This window comes from Neophocaena asiaeorientalis, unplaced genomic scaffold (assembly GCF_003031525.2).
Source record: "Neophocaena asiaeorientalis asiaeorientalis breed wild unplaced genomic scaffold, Neophocaena_asiaeorientalis_V1.1 scaffold111, whole genome shotgun sequence".
Lineage (NCBI taxonomy): Eukaryota > Metazoa > Chordata > Mammalia > Artiodactyla > Phocoenidae > Neophocaena > Neophocaena asiaeorientalis.
In genome coordinates, this window is record NW_020174994.1 from 540,960 (window position 1) to 559,019 (window position 18,060).

The 18,060-nt window shown below is 40.8% G+C and overlaps 1 protein-coding gene across 3 annotated transcripts in view; it reads left to right on the plus strand.

Moving 5' to 3' along the window:
- Positions 1 to 18,060, plus strand: part of ATP8B4 (ATPase phospholipid transporting 8B4 (putative)) — a 287,386-nt gene that overhangs the window by 7,763 nt on the left and 261,563 nt on the right. The window contains exon 1 of one of the 3 annotated variants that reach the window (XM_024761884.1): positions 7,327 to 7,361. The exons of the other annotated variants lie outside the window; for them this stretch is intronic. The gene's annotated coding sequence lies outside the window, so the exon portion shown is untranslated. Of the gene's footprint in view, positions 1 to 7,326; positions 7,362 to 18,060 lie in introns of those variants that run through there. 3 annotated transcript variants of the gene reach the window in all.

Consider the following 18,060-nt stretch of genomic DNA (forward strand, 5'->3'; position numbering starts at 1 on the left):
TTTTTTTTTTTTTGGCAGTACGCGGGCCTCTCCCGTTGCGGAGCACAGGCTCCAGACGCGCAGGCTCAGTGGCCATGGCTCACGGGCCTAGCCACTCCGCGGCATGTGGGATCTTCCCAGACTGGGGCATGAACCCGTGTCCCCTGCATCGGCAGGTGGACTCTCAACCACTGTGCCACCAGGGAAGCCCTAAGTAGTGCATTCTTTAGCCTCCATGTGTTTGTATTTTTTACAGACTTTTTCCTGTAATTGATACCTAGTCTCATAGGGTTGGTTGGAAAAGGTACTTGATACGATTTCAATTTTCTTAAATTTACCAAGGCTTGATTTGTAACCCAAGATATGAACTAACCTGGAGAATGTTCCATGAGCACTTGAGAAGAAAGTGTATTCTGTTGTTTTTGGATGGAATGTCGTATAAATATCAATTAAATCTGTCTGGTCTATTGTGTCTTTTAAAGCTTTTGTTTCCTTATTAATTTTATGTCTGGATGATCTGTCCATTGGTGTAAGTGAGGTGTTAAAGTCCCCTGGTATTATTGTGTTACTGTCGATTTCGTCTTTTATAGCTGTTAGCAGTTCCCTTATGTATTGAGGTGTTCCTATGTTGGGTGCATATATATTTATAATTGTTATAACTTCTTCTTGGATTGATCCCTTGGTCATTATGTAGTGTCCTTCCTTGTCTCTTGTAACATTCTTTATTTTCAAGTCTATTTTTTTCTGATGTGAGTATTGCTACTTCAGCTTTGTTTTGATTTCCATTTAATATCTTTTTCCATCCCCTCACTTTCAGTCTGTATGTGTCCCTAGGTCTGAAGTGGGTCTCTTGTAGACAGCATGTTTATGGGTCTTGTTTTTGTATCCATTCAGCAAGGCTGTGTCTTAATCCATTCACGTTTAAGGTAATTATCGATATGTATGTTCATATGACCATTTTCTTAATTGTTTTGGGTTTGTTTTTGTAGGTCCTTTTCTTCTCTTGTGTTTCCCACTTACAGAAGTTCCTTTAGTATTTGTTGTAGAGCTGGTTTTGTGGTGCTGAATTCTCTTAGCTTTTGCTTGTCTGTGAAGCTTTTGATTTCTCCATCGAATCTGAATGAGATCTTTGCTGGATAGAGTAATCTTGGGTGTAGCCTCTTTCCTTTCATCACTTTAAATATATCATGCCACTCTCTTCTGGCTTGTAGAATTTCTGTTGAGGCATCAGCTGTCAACCTTATGGGAATTCCCTTGTATGTTATTTGTCATTTTTCCCTTTTGCTTTCAATAATTTTTCTTTGTGTTTAGTTTTTGTCAATTTGATTACCATGTGTCTTGGTGTGTTTCTCCTTGGGTTTATCCTGCCTGGGACTCTCTCTGCTTCCTGGACTTGGGTGGCTATTTCCTTTCCCATGTTAGGGAAGTTTTCGACTATAATCTCTTCAAAGATTTTCTCGGGTCCTTTGTCTCTGTATTCTCCTTCTGGGATCCCTATAATGTGATTGTTGGTGTGTTTAGTGTTGTCCCAGAGGTCTCTTAGGCTGTCTTCATTTCTTTTCATCCTTTTTTCTTTTTTCTGTTCCATGTAGTGATTTCCACCATTCTGTCTTCCAGGTCACTTATCCGTTCTTTTGCCTCAGTTATTCTGCTATTGATTCCTTGTAGTGTATTTTTCATTTCAGTCATTGTATTGTTCATCTGTTTTTTTTTGTTGTTCTTTAATTCTTCTAGGTCTTTGTTAAACATTTCTTGCATCTCCTCGATCTTTGCCTCCATTCTTTTTCCCACGTCCTGGATCATCTTCACTATAATTATTCTGAATTCTTTTTCTGGAAGGTTGTCTATCTCCACTTCATTTAGTTGTTTTTCTGGGGTTTTATCTTGTTCCTTCATCTGGTACATAGCCCTCTGTCTTTTCATCTTGTCTATCATTCTGTGAATGTGGTTTTTGTTCCATAGGCTACAGGATTGTAGTGCTTCTGCTGTCTGCCCTCTGGTGGATGAGGCTAACTAAGTGGCTTGTGCAGGTTTCCTGATGGGAGGGCCTGGTGGTGGATAGAGCAGACTGTTGCTCTGGTGGGCAGAGCTCAGTAATACTTTAATCCGCTTTACTGCTGTTGGGTTGGTCTGCATTCCCTCCCTGTTGGTTGTTTGGCCTGAGGCAACCCAACACTGGAGTCTACCCGGGCTCTTTGGTGGGGCTAATGGCAGACTATGGGAGGGCTCATGCCAAGGAGTACTTCCCAGAACTTCTGCTGCCAGTGTCCTTGTCCCCATGGTGAGCCACAGCCACCGCCCGCCTGTGCTGGAGACCCTCCAACACTGGCAGGTAGGTCTGCTCAGTCTCCCCTGGGGTCACTGCTCCTTCCCCTGGGTCCTGATGCACACACTACTTTGTGTGTGCCCTCCAAGAGTGGAGTCTCTGCTTCCCCCTGTCCTGTCGAAGTCCTGCAATCATCCCACTAGCCTTCAAAGTCTGATTCTCTAAGAATTCCTCCTCCCGTTTTGCTGGAACCCCAGGTTGGGAAGCCTGATGTGGGGCTCAGAACCTTCACTCCAGTGGGTGGACTTCTGTTGTATAAGTGTTCTCCAGTCTGTGAGTCACCCACCCAGCACTTATGGGATTTGATTTTACTGTGATTGCACCCCTCCTACCGTCTCCTTATGGCTTCTCCTTTGTCTTTCGATGTGGGGTATCTTTTTTGGTGAAAGGGCTCATGCCAAGGAGTACTTCCCAGAACTTCTGCTGCCAGTGTCCTTGTCCCCATGGTGAGCCACAGCCACCGCCCGCCTGTGCTGGAGACCCTCCAACACTGGCAGGTAGGTCTGCTCAGTCTCCCCTGGGGTCACTGCTCCTTCCCCTGGGTCCTGATGCACACACTACTTTGTGTGTGCCCTCCAAGAGTGGAGTCTCTGCTTCCCCCTGTCCTGTCGAAGTCCTGCAATCATCCCACTAGCCTTCAAAGTCTGATTCTCTAAGAATTCCTCCTCCCGTTTTGCTGGAACCCCAGGTTGGGAAGCCTGATGTGGGGCTCAGAACCTTCACTCCAGTGGGTGGACTTCTGTTGTATAAGTGTTCTCCAGTCTGTGAGTCACCCACCCAGCACTTATGGGATTTGATTTTACTGTGATTGCCCCCCTCCTACCGTCTCCTTATGGCTTCTCCTTTGTCTTTCGATGTGGGGTATCTTTTTTGGTGAGTTCCTGTTTCTTCCTGCTGATGATTGTCCAGCAGCTAGTTGTGATTCTGGTGTTCTTGCAAGGGGGAGTGAGAGCACGTCCTTCTACTCCGCCATCTTGGTTCAGGCCCGATAACAGTATTTTTGAAGTCTTATATTCCAGGCACTGTGCTGTCAGCTTTATATGTTGTATCTTATTTAATCTGTAGAGAGTACTGTGGACAAAAAAATGTTGCGTGCCATTCCAGTAAACAATGAAAGCTGTCCCCATCAAGCCGTCACCCACTGCAGCTGCCCTGATGGTGTGCCCTGCAGGGAATTCTAAATATATCCTGGCATGCCCTCCTGGCCTGTAAAATATCCACTGATTAAACTGTGGGAGTCCCTTGTACGCAACTAGTTGGTTTTCCCTTGCTGTTTTAAGATTCTTTTTCTATCTTTAATTTTTGGCATTTAATTACGGTTTGTCTTGTTTTGGTTCTCATTGGGTTGATCTTGTTTGGGACTCTGTCTTCCTGAATCTTGACGTCTGTTTCCTTTTCCAGATTAAGGAATTTTCAGCTATTATTTCTTTTAGTAAATTCTCTGCCCCTTTCTCTCTTCTCTTTTTGGGACTCCTATCTTTCAATTTTTAGTATGCTTGATGTTATCTTAGAGGTCTCTTGAACTGTCCTCATTTTTAAAAGTTCCTTTTTCTTTTATTTTTTCTGTTCAGCTCATATGATTTCCACTACTCTGTCTTCCAGTTCACTGAGTCGTTCTTCTAATTTACTGTTGATTCCTTCTAGTGTATTTTTTATTTTACTTATTGTATTCTTCAGTCTTTTGATTCTTCTTTATATTTTCTAACTCTTTGTTAAACTTCTCACTGTGTTCATCCATTCTTCCCCTGAGTTCACTGAGCATCTCTATAATCATTACCTTGAACTCTTTATTATATAGATTGCTTATCTCCACTTCAGTTAGTTTTTTCTGAGGTTTTATCTTGTTCTTTTATCCCCTAATTTTGCCTAACTCTCTGTGTTTCTTTGTATGTATTAGGTAGGTTGTTTACATTTCATGATCTTGGAGAAGTAGCCTTATGTAGGAGACATCTTATAGGACTCAGTAGCACATTCTCTTCTTGTCACCAGAGCTATATGCTCCAGGGAAGTGTCTCTTATGTGGGCTTCATGGACACTTCTGTTGTTGTAGGACTGACTACTGTGGGTGTGTTTTTAGACCTACCTGGCCCCCTTCATGGTTGCCTGACAGGTCTTGCGTTTTCCTGAGGCTGTTGGCTACTGGTAGGCAGAGCTACATCATAGAGTGCCTGACTGTAGGGGCTGGGAATTTTTTGGGCTGGTGGCAGCCTAATGGGTGGGGCTGGGTCCCTGTGCAGCTGGCTACTTGGTCTGAGGAGTCCTGGGACTGATGCTGACCTGCTATTGGGTGGGTAAGCCCCTGATTCTAATAGACTAGACTGGGGAGTCCAAAATGGTGCTTGTCAGCCCCAGTGTCCTTGTGGTAGAATGAGCTGCCAAAAATGGCTGCTGCCAGCCTCTGTGTTCACAGCAGGAATCCTAGTTGCCTCTTGCCTCTCTGAGAAGCTCTACAAGATCAGCAAGTGGGACTGACCCAATCTCCCTTCAAACTACTGCCTCTGTACTGGGTCTTAGAGTGTGTGAGATTTTACATTCACCTTTTAAAAGCAGAGTGTCTGTTTCCTACAACCCTCTGGCTATCTCATACACAGTTCTTGCTAGCCTGCAAAGCCACTACTTGGGGCTCATCTTCCCAGTGTAGGACCCTCCTCCCCCAGCTTGGGAACCTGATATGAGTCTCAGAGCCTTCACTCTTTGGGAAGAACTTCTTCCCTCTGTCCTCCCATTTGTGGGTTGCCCACCTGAGGGTATGAGTCTTGACTATACCATGTCTCCACCCCTCCTACCCATCTCACTTATTTAAAATATTTACTTATTTAAAATATTTTATATAAATATTTTAAATAAGTAAATAAATATTTTAAATAAGTAAATACTTAATATAAGTATTTACTTATTTAAAGTATTTTCTGCTAGTCTTCAGGTCATTCTAATCCATAGTCACTCTGTAAATAGTTGTCATTTTTGTGTGCTTATGGGAGGAGGTAAGTTCAGGGTCTTCCTACTCTGCCCTCTTGGCTATAACCCTCCCATCTTGGCTACTCCCTCTTACATTTGCACTATTTTAACTGTATATTATTTTGCTTCACTTGTGAATTTTTAAAATATTTTATGTACATATCTGTGAATAAAACATGTTCCCAAGTAGGCTGTGTTTTAAATGCTCTTATTGAGACTTTTACTGGAGTTTCAGACAGTTTAGTATATTATGGTGGATGATTCAATGTAACTTTCTTTACATTGACAACTCATATCACAATAGTTTTCTGCACACTGTCTCAGGTCTTGAATTTGGAGTTACTTTGAGGTTCTGTTTGCTTGGAGTCTCTCTTCAGGTCTCCACACTGAGAACTGGAGCTCTAATGGTATTAAAAGAGGCTAGATAAGGAGGAACCAGGGTCTGGTAGATAAATACAGCCTATGAGGGGATGAGGCCCACACCTGGGGAAAGATGCAGCTGTTGGAAGTGGGGAGAGTGGAGCTTGCAGGGACGTGGAAATCAGCATGATTCAGAGGCCTAAGGATGCTCAGGAACTGGACTGCAGTCCCTGGAGGTGGGGGATTGCCTGGTAAGAGCGACTTAGAGCCCCAGACTTCAAGGGGTGTGTTCCAGGCAGAGACTTACACAAAAGGCTAGGTGTGGGAGAGAAAGTTACCCAGCTTCTGGGGTACCTGGAGGTTAAGGGGTTGGACTGAATGTCCCAACCCTCTAATTAGATGGTAAGCTCTATTGGCAACAAGCCCCCATCCTTAGATGCTCTCCAAAAGTCACCTCATTAACATAACAAAAAACAAGCCACCTCAATTGCTTTCATCACTTAGGAAATTCCAAGGGTTTTAGGAGCTCTGTGCCAGTAACAGAGATGAAGACCACGTTTATATTTGTTATTATAAGTCACAATATCCCAGGAACAAAATTTATTAAACACTAACAATATGGTAGGTATTGCACTAGGTACTGGGGATAAAGCTGTGAATGTGACAGACACAGTCTCTGTTCTTAGGGAGTTTAGAGTCTTAAGGAGAAGACAGATATCATTAAACAGAAAATTACAAGTAATTAGGTAAATTACAAGAGTATAGGGAAGTAGAGGCTGCAGAAATATATGAGCCTTGAACCTTAGGTTCAGTAAGATGAAGATGTACGGTATCAGAAAAAGACTAGATTGGTCCTGGGATCTTGTGGGTAGGGGCTGAGTTGAAGGATCTGTGGGTAGAGGAAGCTGGGCCTAGACAGTGGAAGTTTGGCTTTAAGGTCCTAGGTACTTCCTCTCAGAACCCCCATGGGATAATCTCTCTCTACTGTTTGTGTTATTTCTATGCAAGAATCTACGTATTTGTGCTTGTCCAAGTTTAACTTCTATCTGCCCATCAGGTAGAAAATATCACACTGTGTAGGTGAATTCTAAGACTCAAGATAAAATGTGATTTCTAACAAAAATACTTTATTTAGAACATAGTGATTAAATGAAGTTACTTCCCCAAATATGTGTAGTCTAGGGTAATCTGAATTTTCTCAAGTTCAAATTTGAGGTTATGTAGAAGGATGGTAGACAGTGAGGACTACCTAATGTTTGCACTGTTATGTGCACTCTGATATATCATAGTCACTCAAAGTAGTGTTGACTATTCTATAGAATGGATACATTTAATTACCTTATTTATTCACACAGTTTTCTCCATACCAGCAATTGAGTCCTGTTCATGCCTACTTTGATTTTGAAAAAAAAAAAAAGAAAGGATTTACAATGCAGACAGACTTCTTGGGAGATGAAGGTGGTAGTGCTGTTGGTGGTTGGTATGGGGGAGGGGAGAATAAGAGAGCAGCAAAGGGAGAAAAACATATAAAAAGTGACTGGAAAGTGATTTTTTTACTAAATTTTTTTCTTTCTAATTTATGGTTTGACATTGGAATATTTGTAGTTAGTGAAATTCAGTTGACTTTATAAGATACACTTCTTATGTGATAGTTCATCCTGGCATTGTGTCTTCAATTCCAGTACCTGTCAACAGGTGGGCAGTGGTGCCCTTCAGGGTGTAACAGTGTGGCTAACTGGTGAGTGAACACATATTTCATTTGGTTATCTATATCTATATATCTCTATATATGTATATATGGACAAGTGATGACTCATGATTTACTAACTGCACATACATATCTGCCACATCTCTGATCATTTCTTGGTGTACATTTCCAGAAATGGGAGGATTAAGTCCCGAGGTGGAACCCATGTATAAGTTGTTTGGAACACTGCCAGGCTGCCCTCCAGAGAAGCTGCACCAGTCCACCCTCTTACCTCCAGTGTATGAAAGAGACTGTCCCAGCATGGTTTACAGATTGCAGAAGGAGGAAAAGTGATAGATTCTCTCCACGGCTAGAGTGATACTGAGATGAGCATTACAGCTGGCAGGCTGTGCTCACAGCCTTTACCACAATGTTGATAATTAAGTTGATCAGTGGGAACTTTGGTAAAAGAATAGCTTTAAAACTTGTCACCAGGTGTGGTACAGTGGAAAGATCATTAAAGTGGCACGCAGGAGGCCTGGCTTTGGGATTTAATAAATGTTAGATTCCTTTCAGTTCCCTCTCCCCTCTCTAACTATCACTTGTTTCTAAGATGGCACCCCTCTCACCTTTAACCCTGTGTACGGCAATATGGGGCATGTGTGATATTTCATGAGAGAAGCCTGGTGACCATTCTTAACAGAGGAGGGACAGCAGATGCTCATGGTGCAGACAGACAAAAAAATGAGACTATTCTTGTGTCTCTGTTGTTTGCCATGCCTTTCCTGGCAATATGCATTTTTACCCTCAGAGACAGTGATGATTCAGATCTTACCCCAGGCCCACATTCCCTCTGAGGAGTTTCCAATAACTGGAGCAAAATGCTGCTGGTAGTTAGCCAAGATGTTTAAATGCCACTTGGTTATTGATCACTTCTGAGTCATGATGCACCATGAAGCTCAGCCTTCAAAGGACACAGTGGCTCTCCTCAGCCTACACTGCACAAAGATAGTTGCATAACTTGCCATCCCTTGGAATGAGTCATCCCAGAATATTCTGGCATAGGCAATCTAGTCAACTCTCTAAATGTTGCTTTTCTAGAAAAATTTACTCATTGATTGGTAAGAGCCAGAGATATGGGGCAGCCGCATTTGGATAGCCCATTGGCTGGCACTAATAGGTTCTTACTGGGTGAACAAAACATAATGAAAGAATAAACAGGAAAGTATTCATGGCAAGATTGGCATTAACACATTGCTTGATTCCGTGTCTATAATATGTATGAGAAGCCTCTTGCAGTGCATGATGCAGAGGAGGACATCCATGTAAGTGCTCCGGTAAAGCATGAACAAAAGCTGTGGGAATATAGAATTCAGAATCCCCCAAAAAAGAATTGTTATTGGTCCTTCAAGGCCTAATCCCTGAGGTGAGAAGTGTGTACTTTTATTTTGTCTGTGCAATATTTCAATTATAATGATAATACTCACTGAATACTTTCCACATACTAGATACATACTGTTTTATTCAATCTTCACAGCTTGATGAGGTAGGATCCATGATCATCATCCCCATTTTACCGCTGAGGCAACTGAGACACAGAGGGTAAATTACCCAATGGTATTTGGCTGCAAAGTGGGAGGGCTGGGCTTCACCCCAAGGCAAGCCTGACTCCGGAGCCTCCACTGTCATGCAACACACAAGTCCTATTCTGTGTTCTCAGTACCATGTCACAAAGATAATTCCCCCAAATGGACATCTGGTCACTTCCAGAAAAGAGAGAGGAGAGGAAGTGAACTCATTTCTACTTACCAATTAAATGACCTCATTTAGCAAAAGAAACAATTTTTTGGACAATTGTTTTTTGGACAATTTTAGGACAAAATATCTTGATCATGGAAAAATCAAATGGCCCTTTTAAACTAATATTTAAGCCACATTTGCTCCAGCCATGCTCTCTCCCTGTACGGGTGGTAGACTGACTAGCCTTTCTACTTTTCTCCTGGACATTTTGACATTTTATAGACATACAGAATGCATCTGTGAAGTGCTCATAATTTGAAGTCTCTGCATAGCACTCCTCCCTTTATTCCCTGCCATGATAAACATGTCCAGATAGCAAGTTCACGGAAGGTTGTGAGCTTTGAAGTCTTTGAAAAATCTGAAAATTATATGACAATATTGTATATGTAATCACTGGTGAGAGCAAGACAACATCTTCCTGAATGCCAGACACATGGCTCCTATAAATCCTCTGCTAAGAGCAGAGAGTGGTGGCCCTGTTTACTTAAGCTCCAGGGTGGAATGGGCATGGTTAGCATCACAGTAATTGACACAATCAGGATATTCAAATGGAATTGCTGCTACTTGTGTGTATTTAAATGTCATGCTTAGATCAATAAATAGTTCAGAAGAAGAAAGTCTCCACACTCAAGGCTGGAGTAAATAAAACAGCTTCACCTTTCACTGAAATGTATGTGAGAGGATTATTAAATATCTGAGGACTGCACAGTTTAATCTTGGGGAGATAAAGTTTTATCAGCAAGAATTTGCACTCTTTTTGAGGCCCTTTGAAGTTACATCTGCGCGCCCTTAACTGGACTGAAAGTTTCCTAGTTGGATACAAGAGAAGCCTAGGAAATTTCTCTTTATGGTGCTCTGCTCCAATGGCATCAGTATTTACCTACAGTTTTATGTATGTCAGGTTTCAATTATGATGATCTATAAAAATATGTCCAGGAAGTAGACTCTTATTCCTTGTTCAGCATAAAGCATCTGCTTACTGTGTTGCTAGATAAAGTCCCATGTGGAAATCTTGCACTTGGGTTTTCAATCAGTTTGCTTCCCACACTTTTGGAAAAATATGTAATTTGTGCCCAGATTGTTCTAAACTTGAAATAATCTAGGCGCATACACGAATGTGCACAGAAAAGGTCATCCAGATGGACAGATGTGACATGTCAAATGCTCTGGGTATATCTCAAGCAATTCCCACAAACCACAGTGAAAATCATTCATGGAAACAGGGTTAAAATGGAAATTTTCTGAAGTGTGATACCATCAAGTGATGGTGGTGTGATTAAAGATTGAGAGCAATATGGAAAGACTATTCAGAATACTGACAGAGGATAAAACCAAATGATGAAATCTAGAGCACCTCCTTGATCAACTTATAAGTTGAGAATATGTCACACAAAGTTTTTACTGTAGATGAAACTGAGAAAGTTTGAAAATGAATATGTCACAACTACATCTCAAAAGAGAAAAATAGCTTTCATATTTCAACCAGTTAAGGATTAAAGAGTGGGAACATAAAGCCTTTAAAACTTTCCTCTAATGTTAGATGTTGAGATGTTGAGGCTAATGTTAGATGTTGAGGCTCTGAGTTAAGACTGAGTCATTCTTGACAGCCCACCTTAACATTCAGGCATCCTGAAGGATCTGGTTAATACTGTGCAGCTTTTGTTTTACTTCTGTAAGAGTGAAAGTAACTTCACCTTCACATATGGTGAATCACAGAGTGACTGTTGTGCTTGAAATAGTATCTCCTCCTGCTTGGTGATGTTAGCTGCGACTGGTACATACAGCTCAAATACATGGAACAGAACTCGTTCCACCTTCTTTCTCCTGATTTTTGTCAATGTCACCAACATTATCTTAGCCATTAGGGCTCAGAACTTGGCAACATCTTTGTTTTTATTTTTATTTATTTTTATTGGGGTATAGTTGTTTTACAACGTTGTGTTAGTTTCTACTGTACAGTGAAGTGGAGTTCCCTGTGCTACACAGCAGGTCCTCATTAGTTATCTATTTTATACATATTAGTGTATATATGTCAATCCCAATCTGCCAATTTGTCCCTCCTCCCTTTTCCCCCTTGGTGTCCATGAATTTGCTCTCTATATCTGTGTCTCTATTTCAGCCTTGCAAACCAGTTCATTGGTACCATTTTCTAGATTCCATATATATGCATTAATATGCGATATTTGTTTTCCTCTTTCTGACTTACTTCACTCTGTATGACAGTCTCTAGATCCATCCACATCTCTACAAATGACCCAGTTTCATTCCTTTTTATGGCTGAGTAATATTCCATTGTATATATGTACCACAACTTCTTTATCCATTCGTCTGTTGATGGGCATTTATGTTTCTTCCATGACCTGGCTATTTTAGATAGTGCTGCAATGAACATTGGGGTGCATGTGTCTTTTTGAATTATGGTTTTCTAAGGGTATGTGTCCAGTAGTGGATTACTGGGTCATATGGTAATTCTATTTTTAGTTTTTTAAGGAACCTCCGTACTGTTCTCCATAGTGGCTGTATCAGTTTACATTCCCACCAACAGTGCAAGAGGGTTCCCTTTTCTCCACACCCTCTCCAGCATTTATTGTTTGTAGATTTTCTGATGATGCCCATTCTAACCAGTGTGAGGTGATACCTCATTGTAGTTTTGATTTGCATTTCTCTAATAATTAGTGATGTTGAGCAGCTTTTCAAGTGCTTCTTTGCCATCTGTATGTCTTCTTTGGAGAAATGTCTATTTAGGTCTTCAGCCCATTTTTGGATTGGTTTGTTTGTTTTTCTGATACTGAGCTGCATGAGCTGCTTGTATATTTTGGAGATTAATCCTTTGTCAGTTGCTTCATTTGCAAATATTTTCTCCCATTCTGAGGGTTGTCTTTTCATCTTGTTTATGGTTTCCTTTGCTGTGCAAAAGCTTTTAAGTTTCATTAGGTCCCGTTTGTTTGTTTTTGTTTTTATTTCCATTACTCTAGGAGGTGGGTCAAAAAGGATCTTGCTGTGATTTATGTCAAAGAGTGTTCTTCCTATGGTTTTCTGTAAGAGTTATATAGTGTTTGGTCTTACATTTAGGTCTTTAATCCATTTGGAGTTTATTTTTGTGTATGGTGTTAGGGAGTGTTCTAATTTCATTCTTTTACATGTAGCTGTCCAGTTTTCCCAGCACCACTTATTGAAGGGGCTGGCTTTTCTCCATTGTGTATCCTTGCCTACTTTGTCATAGATTAGTTGACCATATGTGCATGGGTTTATCTCTGGGCTTTCTATCCTGTTCCATTGATCTATATTTCTGTTTTTGTGCCAGTACCATATTGTCTTGATTACTGTAGCTTTGTGGTATAGTCTGAAGTCAGGGAGTCTGATTCCTCCAGCTCTGTTTTTTTTTTTCCTTCAAGATTGCTTTGGCTATTCGGGGTCTTTTGTGTCTCCATACAAATTTTAAGATTTTTTCTTCTAGTTCTGTGAAGAATGCCTTTGGTAGTTTGTTAGTGATTGCATTGAGTCTGTAGGCTGCTTTGGATAGTATAGTCATTTTCACAATATTGATTCTTCCAATCCAAGAACATGGTATATCTCTCCATCTGTTTGTGTCGTCTTTGTTTACTTTCATTAGTGTCTTATAGTTTTCTGAGTACAGGTCTTTTACCTACTTAGGTAGGTTTATTCCTAGGTATTTTATTCTTTTTGTTGCAATGGTGAATGGAACTGTTTTCTTAATTTCTCTTTCTGATCTTTCATTGTTAGTGTATATGAATGCAAGATATTTCTGTGCATTAATTTTGTATCCTGCAACTTTGCCAAATTCATTGATTAGCTCTAATAGTTTTCTGGTGGCATCTTTAGGATCATCTATGTATAGTATCATGTCATATGCAAACAGTGACGGTTTTACTTCTTTTCCAATTTGTATTCCTTTTATTTCTTTTTCTTCTCCAATTGCCATGGCTAGGACTTCCAAAACTATGTTGAATAATGGTGGCGCGAGTGGACATCCTTGTCTTGTTCTGGATCTTAGAGGACATGCTTTCTGTTTTTCACCATTGAGAATGATGTTTGCTGTGTGTTTGTCATACATGGCCTTTATTATGTTGAGCATCATCTTTGAATTTTCTCCTCCTTCTTTCCTTCCTGTTGCCAAATGTTGATTCTTTCTTTGGAATACTTCTTGAATCTATACTTTATTGTCCATTTCCATTGACATTGCCTTAAATTAGGCAACTATTACCACTTGCCGAGATAATTGTAACGCTATCGTATCTTCCTTAATTCCCATTAGTGCCTTCTATATGTTCAATTTGGCAGAGTGAAACACAGTATTAGATAATCCTTGCCTGTACTGTTTTTTGACTCCTCTGACTTTGCTCTTGCTGTTCTCTCAACCCAAATGATTTTCACTCCTTATTGTTGTATACATAAATCATACCAACCCTTCAAACCCCAACACAAATGCTTTCTGTCCCCACAGTCTGTTCTGATTATGAGTCTCTTCTCTCTCTCTTTTTCCTTTCCCATCGTAACTTTCTTTCTCTCTTTACACGGGCACTTATCACTGCATAATTTGTCCTAATAATTTATGTTATGCTTTATTTCTTCTACTAAACTCCAACATTTTAATGTAAGACTCTATGTCTAATTAATCTTTATATCTCCAGCACAAACTTAGAATGCCTGGTTCTGTACCTTTCATCATACAAATCATGCAATTCAGGATATAGGATATTAATTACTTAATAGTACAGCCAGTGTCTAAATATTGTCAATAAATTGTCTATTTTTATGTCAGCTTCCTGGATGCCAAACGATAGGCTAATTGCTAAATTACTATTATAGTGTGACTGTTTTCATTAAGCATAGAACCTGTGGTTTTTCACGTTAACTTTTTTTAATCATTAATTTTAATAATACATTTTATTCGATTAAATACAGTATATCTGAAATATTACCATTTCAACTTGTACTCAATATAAACAATTACCAATGAGATATTTTACATTTTTTTTTTTCATACTGAGTCTTTAAAATCAGGTGTGTGTTTTACATGGATAGTGCACCTCAATCCAGGTGCTTAATTTTCACTGGAGGTATTTGGTCTGTATTTAAATTTCATAAAATTTACCACTGGAAAAGTAGATTCACACACCCAGCTTATTCCAAATATACTTAAAAGTTTTACAGTAACTGATTTGAGGATTAGTTTTTAATTTTAGATTAATAATAAATTTTAATTCAGTGATTTTAAAAAATTGAAGTATAGTATAAACAATACTGTGTTAGTTTCAGGTGTATAGCAAAGTTATTTGGATATATACATAAATGTATATATATATATATATTTTTTCTCTTTGCATTAACTTTAAAAAATAACCGAAGGGACAAAATAAATCTGACAAACCATATAAAAATTTGGTCTAATATAAATATAATCAGTTAAAATTTCTGGAACAAAACATTTTTATTTCTGATATTAAGTATCTGAGAACATGCAAGAGTAATAGCAGCATGATTTTATAATTTTTTTGGAAGTACTACTAATTAAATTATAATTGCTGTTAATTATACATATATGTATTGTTAGCATTATTCCTAATAATATTACTAATAGTTTGAAGATGAGACTATTGAAGTATACCAATGCTTTTTGATATTGGTGTTAAAGATTAAATTATAAAGTTTCAGGGTGCTGCTGTCTTTCTTTACTAATTGTAATAAGCTAGATTTTGTATTCCTAGCACATCAGTGGGGAATCAGACACGTCTCAGCTTTTGGGGATGAATAAACTCACACCAGCTCCTATAAGGAATGAAAGGAGGCATCATTACACAGAAACAGAGCTAGGTTAGGCACGTAGATTCCAGAACCAGACTTCCAGGTTCAAATTCCAGTTCTGGCTCCTTCTAGCTCTGCAATCTTATTAAAGTTCCTTAATATCTCTGTTTTTCCAATTCCTTATCTGCAAAAAGGCTTACTTCACAGGATTGTTGTAAGAAGGAACTGAGTTGCGATGTGTGAAGCACTTAGAACATAGTAAGTACTGCATAGATATTAGGAGTTCTAGTAAGTACTGCATAGATATTAGGAGTTCTTACCTATCACTATTATTATGGAATGTTAGATTTAGGATGTCTGCTTAGACATTGTGGTTTGAGACTCTTGTTTTATAGATGAGAAAATTGGGACCCAAGGAGGTTGAGTGACTTGCATCAGTGCCTGGGAAATCTCATCACAGGGGTCCTGGGCTCTTATATTCTGTGCTAAGCCCAGTGCTATGTGTGAGACATTGAGTTGCCACCCTCAGGTGTTGCAGGCCTGGACAAGTGGACAGGTGGAGATTACAGCAAGGCAAATGCCATGACGGGCAAGTGCAGCATCTTACAGGAGCTCAGAGAAACTCCAGATTTCTTACGTCCTTCTATTCTCCCTGCTCCTCTCCAAGATGTCATCTAGGTAAACAGAGGACTCATTTGATTCTGTTACAGTGAGGAGGTGAGAGCCTTGGATACATGCTAGTGATTTCAGTGGCCTTGGCCTGCAGTGGCTAGGATTTCAGTTCCCCGGCCGGAGATTGAAGTCAGGCTGTGGCAATGAGAGCGCTGAATCCTAGACAGTAGACCACCAGGGACCAGTGATCAGTGACAAGGCCCTGGTCTGTCAGCTTTACAGAAAATGAATTTCTACAGAGGCAGAAAGCAGTGAAACAACTGAACTGTTTATTATGTGGAAAAGAGTACACGTGGATTGACACACAGGTGGGCTCAGAGAAAGAGTCGTGCCCTCGTGGTAGTTTGAATCACTTATATGGGGCATTTCTTCTGGGTTTCCTTTGGCCAATCATCTTGCTTTGCCAAATTCTGAGTTCGTATTTGGTTTATCTCAGGGTCCTCCCATGTGTGCTTGCGCATCTCTTAGCCAAGGTGGATTCTAGCAAAGAGGCCTATGGGTAGTGACATCACTTACTATGAGGTGACGCCCCCTCCCTTTTGACTTCTGAGGAGCCTTTCTGCACATGTGTAGTTGGGAAGGTCTCCTTGCCCTCGAGAATAAGAAATACGTGGTCTCTTAGCTAGGCAGGGCTCAGCTCCTCTTCATCTTGGAGTATCTGTCCACAGGGAACAAACTCCAGCTGCTAATCCTGGGGCCCATCTACCTCCTGGCTCACTAGGTCCTCTGGATTCTCTCTGCATGAGGAAATCTCCTCATCTTGACCCAGGCCTTGCCTTTCACCAGCCATGAGCGGGCAGGAATATAGCCTTAGGTGTCTGAAGCCCCTTTCCTCCTTCAGTGCTCTCCTGCTGCTCCATTCTTGCTGGATTTGATGCCATCGTGGACAAGAGCACCCTTTTGAGCAGGAGGAAACAAGCCACTAAGCCAGATTTCCTAGGTGCCTCTATATCTTTCAGGTCTCTCTTGAAGCTTACGCCCAAGCTAGGAATAAACCAGGACTTTGGTGTCTGCCTTCATTGTCCTCTGGTGTGACATAACCCCATGTCTCATTCTCCTGCTTTTCTGGGAACATATTCATGCCTGCTTCCCTTGACATACTGGGTACAAGATAAAACATTGGCTTACCAATAAGGGAATTTCTGAAAAACACCACCTTCCTTACCTAAGGATGCATAGGAACATGGGGATGCACCAGAAGTAGCTGCAACATCCACTCAGCCATTGGAGGTCACAGGCCTACAGTGAGACTGGAGCACATTCTACCTCAAGGGGGCTCAGCATTTGTGGGGATGTGTTCAGAAATGGAGGGATGCACACCTTGCCATTGTTCATCTGGAATTCATATTTCCCCAAAGAAAGCCTTTAATGGGGTCTGTCCACCTCCCTTAGGGGACATCTCTAGCGGGTGGGATAATTCTGTAGCCACTTCAGACAGCCTCCCTCCTGCCATCTTGAGCTTTCACCCCCTGCACCAAGCCCCCTGTGCCGTATTCCAGCTTCATAATAGGGTGCATTTCCTTACACTCTACAGTACAGCACAGTGTCAGCACCTTATGCAGGACAGAATGCATTCAGATTCCTTTCCTCAGAGGTGGGGTGCCCAAGACAGCACTTGAGGGCTTTAGGACTCAATTCCTGCCTAACCCTTGTCTGGTTTCTGATCCACCAGGACCTCTTAATTACTTTCACTGGTGAATTTACTGATAAATTTACCTTTACTTAATTACCTTTACCTTTACCTTACTAGCTCACTTCTGTCCTCCACATTCATGAATGTTGTAGGATGTGTGACTGTGACTCACTCCAGCCATTTGGAATGGAAACCCAGGTGACAGTAGGGGGCTGCTTTTCTCTGAGGTGGGATGGGGTAGTAGCTGAGGAGAGATAAAAACTATCAGAGACATTTTCCTCTTGGACTGTTAGCTCATAGAACTAAACAGATCCTCTCTACTCATCTCTTAGGATTCAGCTTCACATGCTATCCTGAGGTTTTTCACTGACACTTCCACACACACAGAAATAAGTCCTCCTTCTCCTATGTTCCAAAACATATTCGGAAAGGGGACACGTCTCTTAGAGCTTCTGTTCTGTTGTATCACAGTGACTTATCAACAACTCACTTCTCTTCCACTAGAAAGGTTCTTGCTAGGGCAGAGACCAGGTCTTGGTTATCTTGGCATCCCTAATGCCTTGCAGAGGGGTTGGTTCAGAATTGGGGCTTAGAAAATGGTGACAAATGTGTGAAATGTCCTAGAGATAGTTTTGATTAGGAGCCCAAACTTCTTTGATCTTGAACTTTGATCCTGCACTTTCCAAATGACATGCATGGGGTAGGGAGTGTTCACACCTACTGATGTGCAGGGCAGGCTAAAAGGGTAAAGAGATGAAGGGAAGAGCTTCCTTCAAGCCATGTGGCCCTGGATTTGGTTCTTGCTGGATGATAGCCTGCTAAAGAGAAAGTAGGACTGGAGTGAGTGTCAAAAGAGTGTCTGGCTGCTCCTGTGTCTTG